We start from the raw sequence: 14,846 nt of genomic DNA on the forward strand, positions 1-14,846 counted from the left end.
CACAGTTCTTGTCATGTGATAAATTAATTTCTCATGAATGTTGCCATCAAATGTGTACCAATATTTACAAATTTGTACTAATATTTGTAAATAGGGCCCATATCAAATAGTAAGCTTCAATTTTCAGTTGGACTGAGGCAAATCCCTTAAACATTAACAAGACTAAATATTATCATAAAGACCGCCATCCAATAGAGTGTGATTCAACTCTGTTCTCAGGGGAAGAAAAGAACAAATGTCCATTAGAGTGGAATGAAAAAATTATGAAACTACTCCCTTGGTACAGTTGGAAAATGGAATATAATACAGCAATGAGAATGAACTACTTCCAACAAGTTGGATGAATGGCAGATACTGAGTGAATACAAAGTACAAAGTATATACTGTATGATTTTATTCATGTAGAGTATAAAATCAGACAAAGCTAGTCTACAATGGATGGTGGTTAACTGGGGAGGTCAGGAGAGGAGTCACTGGAGAGAGGAGCCACCTACCCCACGCCCCACCCCACTTCAGCTAGAGCGTCTCCACTCACTCCTAGCAGATCCTCCACAGCAACCTTTTTTCTATATAAATTAGATCATGTCACCTCTGCTTAAGCCACATCAATGGCTTTCCAGTAGCATTTGAAGTAAAATCTAATCTCCTTACATTATCTACAAGGTCCTGCCAACCTCTCCACTCAATCCTGCTCGCTCTCTCCTTGCCTACTGAGTCTGGTCAGTCCCTGGGACACTCTGAGTTCTTCCTCCATTCGGGGCCTTTCTCTTTCTGTATCACCTGTAGAACATTATTCCTCAAACTCCAGTCCATCTTCTTAAATATCACTTTCCCAGAGATGCCTTCCTAACCCCTTCACTTGAAAACACTCTGCCATTCTCTGCTTATTTACCTCATATTACTGACCACAATCTGTATCCATTTTGTTGTACTGTAGTTTTATTTACATTCTGACCTACAGTAGTTGCTCAAAAAAATTTATAGTGAATAAAAGAATGCAACCAATCAACACATAAACACCACTGAGGCAGAGCAGTGGGCATGTGCTTTAATAATCTGATGCCTTCTTTCAGGTCTCAATGCTTTTCTGGGTATTAATTTTTCCCCAGAGTTTACTTGGGGGCTGTGGTGATGAATGCTAGACTCACAGGGTATTGTTCTTAATCACAGACATTCCTGGGAATAGCCAGGATTGAAGGTCAGGTCTTCTGTCCTTACTACACTCTGACCTTTAGAAAGGATGGTGGGGTATAAATCACACCTTGTATGAGTAACTTGGATGTGGCAAGTATCCAGTGTCTGTCCTTCATTATGCAGATACAGTCTGTATGATAAATATTAGTAGGTGAGAAACAGATAACTCTGTGGTGTAGTCAGGAGACTGACAGCCATATTTCCTGGGTTTGAATCCTCCTCCTCTACTGCTTATCAGCAGTTCCCTTGAAAAACATAACTTTTTCTGATTCTCGGTTTTGTCAGCGATAAAATGTAGTTAACATAGCAACATGCATTTCTCAGGGTTGTTATAGAAAGCAGATGAACAAATCTATGTGAAAAGCACACTGCAAAGTTTCTACACATTGTAAGTTGTCATAATTATTTCAATGTAAGCTTTTCCCCCTTGCCTAAGCATAATTTGTATCCCTCATTTCTGCCTAGAAGGCAAACATTATGGCAAGCTAGATAAATGGAAAGGTTTAATCATTACATAATGGGGCACATTAATGTGATAAGGATGGTTACACTGGCACAATTACTGTACCTTATGTCAGTTTGGTCCCAGTGCCAATCAGGCCTTTCATATACATGCCTTTGTGTGTGTGTTTCATAATTTCTATTTTATACCATTAAATACTATTTGCCAAAATGAAACAGACTCTATGATAAATTTATTTATCTATGGGATGTCTAATTATTCATACTTTGCCTGTAAAAGTAAACTACCTATTTTTCAATCTCTAAATATTTTCATATATTTGATAAATGATAAAGATCAAGTCATCACCTATACTGTCTATTCCTTTCTCAGCAGACAGCAGCACTTGAAGTAAGTTTTGCATTCCCTCTCTAACAGTTATGGTTTTGACTAGCAGGAATTTTGTCAAGAAGATTCTCTGCTTGTCTTTTTCTTTTATTACAATAAAATTGGAGTTAGGATTGGGGACACAATGCTTGATTAGTCTGGGACTGTTTAAGCTGTAAAGACATCCATATTTATGGAATTTCTTATATAACTAAATGTTAATTATAAGCCATAGTCAAATTCTAGAACATAAAGTAATTTATACAAGGTAATTTACACAGCTGTAGAATTTAGTCAATTTCTAACTGAAATTGTATTTACTTGAGGGAATTTTGAATCAATATATGTCTTTGCCTTTACGATCAGAAAGAAAGAAGGGAAGGAAGGAAGAGAGGGAGGGAGGGTCAAGCTCCAGAAAAGCTGAATGTTGTACAATAAAGCCATAGTTTATGCAATCATTCAATTTAAAATAAATAAATAAATAAAACAGGATATCAATGGCTTCAAGATAAAGAAAATAATTGATTCTAAAAAGTATAGAGAATAAGAAAGAAGCTAGAAGATATTTTCAATATGATAAAGAAGACACAAGCTTTTTCATCCATCAGGGGGAAAAAAAACAGAATCAGTTTCTCTAGGAATAATGCAAAAATGATATGAGCAACATAGTTTATATGAAACAAATTCAAATGTGACATGATTTTGATCAACCAGTAGAACATATGACAGGAGAATGTAAATGTTATAAATCTTGACTATGAAAAACTAAAAGTACAAATTCCAGAAACTAGAAAATGGAGGCAGAAGGAAGGCTAGACACAGACAATTTATAACTTGGGAGGCAAGACAAACTGTTTATACTGCATGAAAGCAGATGACTTAAGGAACTTATTTAAATTTATAAGTGTACTAAAAAGAATTTTTTAAGATATAACTATTGGGAGGAGGTGAAAAGAAAGATGGAAATCTTTCCATCTTGTGGACTAAATGGACTAAAGGGTCATGGAGGATAGCAACAGATAATTAGAAGTTGACAAATTAAGAAAGAGCAATATAGCACCAGTGGCTCAGCTGGTAAAGAACCCATCTGCCAATGAAGGAGACATAAGAGACTTAGGTTCAATTCCTAGGTCAGGAAGATCCCCTGGAGAAGGAAATGGCAACCCACTCCAGTATTCTTGCCTGGAAAATCCCATGGAGAGAGGAGTCTGATGGGCTACAGTCTATGCGGCCACAAAGAGCTGGACACAACCGAGCACATACACATGCAATATAGCATCATATTTAAAGATAAAGACAATGGGAGTTACCACTAAAGGAGTTATATATAATTTAAAATGTTCATCTCTAGGGAGATGGACTGAGAGTAGAATAGCTCAAGAACTATCCCCTTTTCTTATAGGCCCTTCTACACTATTCAGCTTTAAAATTGTGTATATAAATTATAGTTATCAGTTACCCAGAAGATATGATCATGTGAATATCTCATAGCTTTGTTCACACTTAAAATCTCTATGTTGAATTCATCATCATCATTTCCATCAAGCATGCGCTTCCTCCTTTGCTCTTTTTATCATTCATTAACTCATCAATTTATTCATTCACTCAAAAATTGAGTGCCTACTTTGAAGCACTATGCTAAATGCTGGAAGTATAATGATGGCAAGTTGACATGGAGGGAGACAGAAACACACATATACACACACACACATTGACTAACAATTGAAATTATTTCAAGTTATCATAAGTGCTTTTTAAAAAGGATCTGAGAGAGAGAATAACAAGGATGATCTATCTTTAACTAAGATGTGGAAAGAGATCTCTCATTGGTGACACGTAAACTGAGACCAAAGAAAAAGAAGTTGCTAGTCACGTCTAAGGGAAGTTTGCCATATCTGGGGCTACTTAGTACCTTTTGAATCATCTTCCTATGTTTGAGGAATTTCCCATTTCATGAGTAAAGAAATGAACACTCAGTACTACTGAAGAACAATACCATTGTGCGAGAATCAGTTAAATGAAAAGAGCCAATAACAAAACACCACATACTATCTGATCCATTTATATGAAGTGCCCATAGTAAGTAAATCTATAAAGAAACAACGTTCACTAATGGTTGCCTAGTACACTAGGAAAAGGGTGGGGCTGGGGAAAGAGACCAGGGAATGACTGCTCATGGGTACAAGAATGTTCTGTGATGATAAAAGTGTTCTAAACTTAAATTGAGGTGATGGCTACACAACTCTTTGAATATACTAAATCTGTGACATGACTGGACACATACCCCATCAGCCTTCATATACCATTTTACATGATCATCACTGGCTTAACGAATATCAGATAAGATTTGTGGAAAAGTATTTCCCTGGCAGAAGAACAGTGCTAACCCTATGATTAGACATTTATCATTAAGGATTAAGCTGTGCCTGTGTTGAGCACCAGAGTCAATTAATAAATTATGCACGTTAATCAACTGATTGTGATAGGGAGAGCCCTCCCAAGGGCAAACAAAGAGCCCTGCTTGCCTAACTAAGGTGCTGACAGTGGACATGAAGAGAAGTGGAAAGACTGTAGAAACTTTTTGGATTATTTAGACTTGACAGGACTCAATGACAGGTCAGACGGGAAGATGAGGCAAAAGCTGTAAATGCCTATTCAGCGATGAATCTCCCCCACATCCTGGAAGAAGAAAAAGAAGAGGAAGAGGAAGATAAGAAGAGAGAGAAGAAAGGAAAAAGAGGAGAAGGGATGTAGAACAGAAATTAAATTAGAGTTATTTTCTTGACTATTTGAGCAGCCATGTGCTTCATGGTCTCCTCTCCAACCCCAGTGGCTGAATAGTGACTTGCATAAATAAATCAGTTCTCAAATTCATGTCGATATATGACAAAAACCACCACAATATTGTAGAGTAATTAGCCCCCAATTAAAATAAATAAATTCATTTTTTAAAATTCCCCTAAATAAGAACTGATTTAGATATTGGCATACAATATAAAATTTTCATTGACCAAAAATTCATAAGGGGATATTTTCTGGGAGATGATCTGCTATAATTTTCCTTATTCATATAGGAAACAGAAAACAAGTATTTTGCTGAGAAAGCTATTCTCAACTTATATGATTGATTACTTTTCCTTTGTGTCCTTAGATTCTATTTTTTATGTCTACTACAGCTCATTTAGCACTTACGTATTTACATGTTTGACTCTTTCTATTAAACTGGAAACCTCTCAAATGCATAAGTGATGTATTATTTGTCTTAATTACACTTAACTTCTAGAACATATATGAGCTTCTGGCACATACAGCACTTATTAAATATTTGTTGTACAGTGTGGTATATGGTTTAAAATTAAGATCCTATATTATGTCCTATCTTGATTTCTGGTGAAGTCTGGAGGGACTCAAATGCCTACCCACAAGTCCCCCTTCCCACTCTGCTCCTGTGCATAAGGTCCTGGAGCTAAATAGCACTCATCAAATGAACAAGGTACACTTTCCTGCTTATCTCTGAGCAGCAAGTTTCAGCTCTCTGCCGGTCTGTGGAATTCTTCAAACAAGCCAATGACACCATCCCACTGCAACCATGAGGTAGCTTATCCTCTTTGTACTAGACAGCCTGCTTCCCACAACCCGTGGTTGTTCACTCCAGTCTTGAGTACAACCTCTATGAGGCCCTGTGTGACAAGGCCCTGTCCTTTTCTATCAGGTTGTGAATACATGTATATCTTCCTATCTAGCAGTTGGTTCTGGCTTTTCTATGGGCCTCACTCTCCCTGTGTTCCTCCATCCTCAAGTAGGCTAGTCCAGGCTTCCTCAAAATTCATCTCTAATTCCAAGAGTTGTCAATATCATCTGTCCAGTGTTCAGTGTTCAGTCATCCCCCTAGGATAGGAATTCCTCCCTCACAGGGTGAATAGGAGATTATTTTGTTCTCTTTCTCCAATTTTAGTCAGATTATGTCATGAAAGAACTCTGATAAAGAATGCATGCATTTTGCCAATTGACAATCTTCAGTGGAGTTCACTACAGAAATAAAACCCTTTTCAAATGGCACTTGGTTAACAAGACAATTAACCACTGTAATCCCTTTGATCTTAATTCAACTTCATTTTGGAAGGTATCATTTACAACTATTTCTGTCGAGTCAGTTTAATTCTGACTTGATTTCTCATCAGAAATGAAAACATTACACAGAAGGTTTTCTTCTATGCTGAAAATCAGAGGTATCCAATTACTCTTTTTGGCTGGAAGCAGATGTTGAAGCTGAAACTCCAATACTTTGGCCACCTGATGCGAAGAACTGACTCATTTGAAAAGACCCTGATGCTGGGAAAGATTGAGGGCAGGAGGAGAAGGAGAAAACAGAGGATGAGATGGTTGGATGGCATCACTGACTCAATGGACATGGGTTTGGGTGGACTCCGGGAGTTGGTGATGGACAGGGAGGCCCCGCGTGCTGCGGTGAAGGACAGGAAGGCCTGGAGTGCTGCGGTTCATGGGGTCATAAAGAGTCAGACACGACTGAGCAACTGAGCTGAATTGAACTAAGCTGAACTGAGAGCCTGCCCACAATACCTTGGCTATCTTGAGTCTGGAAATCAGCATCAGCTCTCACAAAGACCACTTGCTGTAAAACAAAACCACTTGCAGGTTGTACTTCTAACTAGAAGGGTTTCCCTTTGTTGTAGAAAGCAGGCTTCTTTATGAACTTGAACATTTTTTCTTCTCTTCACCTCTGGGTTTAACAGTACCTCCCATAGAATAAGGAGTCTTAAAAACTTAAAAATAAAGGCAGAAAATTGAAGCTCGCTGTATCCTGTCAGTATGATTCCTTCATCAGAAAGAAAAGGATTAAGCAGGAAGGTGGACCTTGCCAAAGTTAAACATAGTCATAGCTTTTATTGAAACAATCTTGTTTTATAAAATGGGAAAATCTTTACAAAATATCTATTCAGCTGTACATTATTATAATTTCCCACCTCATGATTCTGGTTTTATTGAATTTTCTTATTTTGTAGTTTGCAATATTATTGGCTTCTGCCTTTCTTTAAGATTTGATCCTCTGAACTTGCTTTTGTGTATTTAGTGTAGATGAATACACATCATTAGCCAATAAGGCAGGTGAAAATAAGCTACTACAGGTGTTATGAGGTACGCTTTTCAGGAAAGGTGACTACAGTATACTAAAGAGTTTAATTTCTATAGCACTTGGGCTACATCTTCTCTCCTGTCCTACTTTATTAATAAACTCAGATAAAAATCACAACTGACATCACTGAACATGAACTATTTGCCAGGCACTGTGATAAGCATTTTCTTATGCGTAGGTTCATATAATACACTCAGCAGCCCCAGGAGTAGTCCATTATTCAGTCACAGAGTTTTGGGAAAAGGGAACTTTTGTTTTTGTTTGTGCTATTTCTAAATTTTTGTTTATGCTATTTCTAAATTTTTATACCTGCATGATTGACAATGAATGCAGTAGCCACATTTGATAGTTCTTAATTCTCCCACAAGAAAGTAACTTATTTATGAAAATATAAGCACAAGAAAAAAATCAGATAAATTACAAAGTTTTTGCTTTATAAAAAAATTGAAGATCATCAGAATTTTTATAAAGCTACATATATCCACCTGATGAATAGGAATTATATTCCTAAATACTTATCCCCACCCCCTCACTCCTAACTCACAGTATAGGATTTCCCATCCTCTTGTATAATCCACAGGCTGGGGAACAGTATTGGCTGGACAAGACTTATCTGCTTCCAGCCTAAAGGTGTTCAGCCCTGGTTATGAGGTATCTTTCTCACTGTAATCAAGGTTAATAACTCCCACAGTCATTATGCTCTGTTTAAGCAATCCAAAGCCTATTCTTAACTATCTAAGCAATTCTGGAGAAAAACGTATTTTAAACTTTGAAGGAAACTAAACTGAAGCCATTAGCATTGGAATGAACTGGGCCCACACCTACGACAGCTACATCTAACCCTAATGTCCCCACTGTGTCAGTCACTGTTAGGGAATCAGTCTCTTGGTGTACCATGTTGCTTTATGCACTGCCCTCTTCCTAGAGGCAACCTCTGAGTCTGTTTGATTCCTACGATCACTTCAGCCAGGAATATAGTCCCAATTTTTTAAGGATGACAGGCGAACACCTAGTTGATCTTTAATCATTCCATTTACCATTTAAATGCCACCTATTTTCAGAATATAATAAGGTGGATAATAAGGTGCCTGATATACATAAAGGCAACTTTATGTATTTTCTCCCAGTGCTGGCTGTCTCTGGCCATGTGGTGTCCACATAGTCACCGGTTATGATGCTGGAGTACACATTTGTAATTGATGAGAGACAATTACAATGTAACTGCTTGCATCAGTGGTTCAATGGTAAAATTCTCGCCTGCCACACCGGAGGCTTGGGTTCGGTGGCCGGCCAATGCATCGCACTCTCTGTTTGGGCTTCCCTGGTGGCTCAGACGGTAAAGAATCCTCTTGCAATGCTGGAGAATTGGATTTGATCCCTGGGTTGGGAAGATCCCCTGGAGAAGGGAATGGCAACTCCAGTATTCTTGCCTGGAGAACCCATGGACCGAGGAGCCTGGCAGGCTACAGTCCATGGGGTCACAAAGAGTCAGATATGACTGAGTGACTTTCACTAAAGGAGAGACATAATCGTGGTGTCTGCTGCCACTTCAAATCATAAGTTGGTGTCCATTCAGTTCAAGACAAATGATTTACTCAGGCTTATAGAGAAGGATCCGATATAGGCCATTTGTCAGCTGTGCATTGCAGGTCTTCCCCACACTGGTGTCCTAAAAGATGGGAGCCTTGTAGGCATATAGGGCTGTGGTCATCATAATTTCAATTTTTAATCAAGCCTATTTTTAAATTAATAATTTTAATTTTTTTAATTAATAATTTAACTTCAGCAGCTAAATTGGTAAAGTAAAATAGTAAAATTTGTATTATTTATTTTACAACCTAACTTAAGGGTGGCAAAACAAACTTGGTCACTGGACCTTTTTAATTTTCAGAAAAGATTCACCTTTTCTGAATGTGGCAGTAACAGGAAACTAGATGATAAGGATAGTTTTACTTGAAAGTCTGATATATATATTAAATTCAGTTTTGTACTTAGGACTTCATGTTTTGTATGTAAATTCAGCTTCAGTTTTGAAAGCTTCATTGCTTCCTTAACTGCTGCCATGACTACAAAATAACATGCCATGATTTCAGCACTTCTCCCCACTTGTCAGTGGTTTCAAGCTCACATCACCATAAACTTCTAGCGTCACTTCAAATTATGACATAATACCCCCTAGATGTTAGGTTAAATTTTTTCTCTCTTTATTTTTCTATTCTGTCAGGTAACCGCGATAAGCATGCTAATATAGCATTGATGGATGTTGTTGAGCTCTTTCAAAAAACACAACTTTTTTATTCAAAATGGAATAATTGAAAGGGCACTCTAGTATGGCAGACTTCATAAACCTGAAGTCTTTAGTATTCATAAATTCCAAAAAGACTACTCCTTCATTTCTGGGCAATGATTTTAAGGAAAACTCATTCATATTTAAACATATTTAGCTGCTCAACCATTCAGCAGAGTCTAAAACAAACAGAAACACAGTCCCTATTGCCTTGCATAGAGTGTACCTGAGTAAGAGCCAAGGCATACCTGCCCAGGTGTCACTCTTAGCTTTCTGGTATCAGCTTCACTCTAGCTGATTTCCAGCCCCCAAACAACTGACACACGGGAGTCCTGCCAATGACAGGAAATAGAAGAAATTCCACCCCCTGCTCTAGTCATTTTTCCTTTTCTCATCACCAGCTGACTGCCAAATGTTTTGGCTTATAGCTGGCATCTGAGGGTATTTTCAAGTTTTGGACATATGTAGAGCAGAGTATCACCTCATGAAAAGTGATGTAAAGAACAGAAACAGGTATTGAATAATTCAATCTGTCTCTCTGTCCTTCAGTGAACCCTTCCCAACATCTTCCACCATGGCCTTTTCCATCATTCCCCAAAGGGAAAAGAATGCCTCATTCATCTGGATATCTCTGTGACTTTTGCAACATTTACTTCACCTTTCTTTAAACACTATTTACATAAACTTAGCTTTCCAGTGAACTGTTGACATAGTACTCACAATGCAATCAATCTGATTTTTAGCAGACAGTACAGGTATCTTCATGACAAGATTAAAAAGGCTAAAGAAAATGAAAGATTTTTTAAGACTAAAATAATATAATGTAGTGTTGCAAAGAGAGGAACAGTTAAATATTTTCAAAACTTTTATAAACATTCTTTATACAAAAAGGCAGTTTAAATTAAGTAGGTCATGTGGAATTGGTGACTCCTCAAAACTTATAGAGTTCACATCTTGGAAATATTTACAAATAACTTTTGAAACTAAGCGGAACCAAAATAAATAAAAAATAGTACAACACAACTGTTTTGTAATTGAAAATTGATTCTGCAAATGTTCACTGAGGGCTTCAGAAGATATCCAATTTATACAGCTTACAATTTAGAGTCTGGAACCCACTCCAGTACCCTTGCCTGGAAAATCCCATGGATGGAGGGGCCTGGTGGGCCACAGCCCATGGGGTTGCAAAGAGTCGGACATGACTGAGTGACTTTGCTTGCTACCCAAGAATACCACAAATAAGCTACTTTGCTGAGGTATTTCTGCATACCACTGCACTGAAAGTGAAAGTCACTCAGTCGTGTCTGACTCTTTGCGACTCCATGGACTGTATAGTCCATGGAATTCTCTAGGCCAGAGTACTGGAGTGGGTATCCCTTCCCTTCTTCAGGGAATCTTCCCAACCCAGCGATCAAACCCAGGTCTCCCACACTGCAGGCAGATTCTTTACAAGCTGAGCCACAAGGGAAGCACCACTGCACTAAGAAATACTATTTATTTTGACAATCATTTCCTCAGTTATATCTGAAATCATTATTCATTTGAAATCCCTTTTTTTTTTAATGTATCTTACTGCCATCTTGTGGTTAAAATGTTTTTCTTTCTTTTTTCTTTACAAATGTGTATGTCTATGTGTGTATGTATGCGGATATCATTTCAATGAAAATGTAAATTTCTGCTCCAGAGTAATTTTTAGTAATACTATCTATATTCCCAATAGCAGCCACTTTAGATCAAACAAACCCTTTCCTTTTTCATCATTAAATTAAACTATGCATCTTTAAGTGAACCATATTTCCAAACATACTTGTGTACTATGTATTTAAAAGGTTTTCTTCTAAATTCTGATATTATTCCACAAAATGATCACAGAATGAGATAGAACATGACTCTGGATCTACATATACAAAGGAAAAAAAAAGAATGAGACCATCATTCACATAGCTTAGAGGAGAAAATGACAACTTTAAGACCAGAAAGAGTCTTCAGCCTCATTTAAATGCTGCAAGTATGGAGTCCCACTATTAGCATATAAGATCTTTGACAAAATACCAAGAAGCCCAGAGGCAAATCAGATAATCAGACAAAAGAGTCAGTCAGATTCTCCAGGAGCTAGCTTCTTCCTACTCCATGTGAACCCCAAACCAGAAGCTTCAGCAACATCTGAGAGCTTGTTAGAAATTCAAGGTCTCAGTGCCCAGTCCAGAATTATGAAGCATAACATCTTCATTTCAATAAGCTCCCCAGGTGATTCATATGCACGGTATAATTTGGAAATACTACTCTATTCCTTGTGTTCATGACACGATGTTGCTTAGATTGACTGAAACTGTTACCTCTAAAGATCTTGCAGATATGGTTAATAAACTTCATGTGCCTAAAGGCTCCAGAACGTGGTCAGTTTTTTCAAATTTCCTACCCACCTGTGCCAAGAACTGGCCACATATAAGTACAAAGAATTCCTATAAAATACTCATCAGAGGCTACTATCTCTATTTTGATATGTAAATTAATACCTAACACAAGAGAAAGTCATGTGATGATGCTGGCTTTCAATTTTTCTCTAGTTATCATCTTAATTTTTTAATGGAAGAAGAGAGCTTTTAAACTTAGTAATGCTAGTGGTAAAGAACCTGTCTGTCAATGCAGGAAATGTAAGAGATGCAGGTTCAATCCCTTGGTCAGGAGGATCTCCTGGAGGAGGGCATGCAACTCTCCTATTCTTGCGCAGAGAATCTCCATGGACAGAGGAGACTGGCAGGCTGCAGTCCGTAGGGTCACACAGAGTTGGACACGACTGAAGTGACTTAGTAATGGAACAATGAAGATTTGCAACTACCATTAGGCTCTACTCAGTGCAAGTAAAGTCAAAATGTTTTTTAAGCTACTAGGTATTCATTCATCATTTCAAAAACATTTATTGCCCACCTCTTTTCCATTAGTTGCCATGCGAGACATTCAAAGGCATGGCATGATTAAATAGCAGTAGACTCATAACTGGTCTTATCTCTGCCCTGACTAGTTCTATTAGTCAGTGTCCTACAGAGAAAGAGAACCAACAGGATATACATAAATATACAAAGCCATTTACTACAAGGAATCAACTTACACAATTACAGAGGTTCAGAAGTCCTCTGATCTGCCAGTTGCAAGATGGAGACCCAGGAAAGCAGTGGTATGGTTCCATTTCAAGCTTGAAAGCCTGAGAACCAAAAGCACTGATGATGTAATCCCCAGCCCAAGGACAGAAGACCAACATCTCAGCTCAGTAGTCAGGAAGAAAGAGCAAATTCTCCCTTCCTCTGCCTTTTTGTTTTGTTCAGCCATCAATAGATTGAATGATGCCCACTCACATTGGGAAAGGCTATCTCCTTGACTCATGCCACTGATGCAAATGCTAATCTCATCTGGGAACACCCTCACAGACACACCCAAAAATAATGTTTAGCCAAATGTCTAAGCTCACTGTACAGAACTTCTCCATCTTTGACTGCAAAGAATATAATCAATCTGACTTCGCTATTGACCATCTGGTGACATCCATGTGTGGAGTCTTCTCTTGTGTTGTTGGAAGAAGGTATTTGCTATGACCAATGCATTCTCTTGACAAAACTCTATTAGCCTTGACCCTGCTTCACTCTGTATTCCAAGGCCAAATTTGCCTGTTACTCCAGGTATCTCTTGACTTCCTACTTTTGCATTCTGGTCCCCTATAATGAAAAGGACATCTTTTTTGGGTGTTAGTTCTAGAAGGTCTTATAGGTCTTCATAGAACCATTCCACTTAAGCTTCTTCAGCATTACTGGTCAGGGCATAGACTTGGATTACCATGATATTGAATAGTTTGCCTTGAAAACAAACAGAGATCATTCTGCCGTTTTTGAGACTGCATCCGAATACTTCATTTAGGACTCTTTTGTTGACTATGGTGGCTACTCCATTTCTTCTAAGGGATTCTTGCCCACAGTAGTAGATAAAATGGTCATCTGAGTTAAATTCACCCATTCCAGTCCATTTTAGTTTGCTGATTGCTGAAACGTCGACATTCATGCTTGCCATCTCATTTGACCACCTCCAATTTGCCTTGATTCATGGACGTAACATTCCAGGTTCCTATGCAATATTGCTCTTTACAGCATCAGACTTTACTTCTATCACCAGTCACATCTACAACTGGGTGCTGTTTTTGCTTTGGCTCTGTCTCTTCATTCTTTCTGGAGTTATTTCTCCACTGATCTCCAGTAGCATATTGGGCACCTACTGACCTGGGGAGTTCATCTTTCAGTATCCTATCTTTTTGCCTTTTCATACTGTTCATGCGGTTCTCAAGGCAAGAATACTGAAGTGGCTTGCCATTCCCTTCTCCAGTGGACCACGTTTTATCAGAACTCTCCACCATGATTCATCTGTCTGGGGTGGCCCTACACAGCATGTCTCATAGTTTCACTGAGTTAGACAAGGCTGTGGTCCATGTTAGATTGGTTAGTTTCCTGTGACTGTGGTTTTCACTCTGTCTGCCCTCTGATGGAGAAGGATAAGAGGCTTATAGAAGCTTCCTAATGGGAGAGACTGACTGAGAAAGAAATTGGTCTTATTCTGATGGGCGGGGCCATGCTCAGTAAATCTTTAATCCAATTTTATGTTGATGGGTGGGGCTGTGTTCCCTCCCTGTTATTTACCTGGGGCCAAACATGGTGGAGGTAATGAAGATAATGGCTACTTCCTTCAAAAGGTCCCATGCATGCACTCCTACATCCAGTGCCCCCAGCCCCGCAGCAGGCCATCACAGACCCACGCCTACCGGAGTCTCCTGGACACTTATGGGAAAGTCTGGGTCAGTCAAGACCACCCGCAAGAAAAAGAAATGCAAAAAAGCAAAATGGTTGTCTGAGGAGGCCTTACAAATAGCTGTGAATAGAAGAGAAGTCAAAAGCAAAGGAGAAAAGGAAAGATATACCTATCTGAATGCAGAGTTCCAAAGAATAGCAAGAAGAGATAAGAAAGCCTTCCTCAGAGATCAATGCAAAGAAATAGAGGAAAACAATTGAATGGGAAAGACTAGAGATCTCTTCAAGAAAATTAGAGATACCAAGGGAATATTTCATGCAAAGATGGGCACAATAAAGGACAGAAATGGTATGGACCTAACTGAAGCAAAAGATATTAAGAAGAGATGGCGATAATAGACAGAAAACAATCTTCAAGACCCAGATAATCATGATGGTATGATCACTCACCTAGAGCCAGACATCCTAGAATTGCGAAGTCAAGGGGGCCTTAGGAAGCATCACTACAAACAAAGCTAGTGGAGGTGATATAATTCCAGTTGAGCTGTTTCAAATCCTAAAAGATGATGCTGTGGAAGTGCTGCACTCAATATG

The sequence above is a fragment of the Cervus canadensis genome, chromosome 3 (genome assembly GCF_019320065.1).
Source record: "Cervus canadensis isolate Bull #8, Minnesota chromosome 3, ASM1932006v1, whole genome shotgun sequence".
Taxonomy (NCBI): domain Eukaryota; kingdom Metazoa; phylum Chordata; class Mammalia; order Artiodactyla; family Cervidae; genus Cervus; species Cervus canadensis.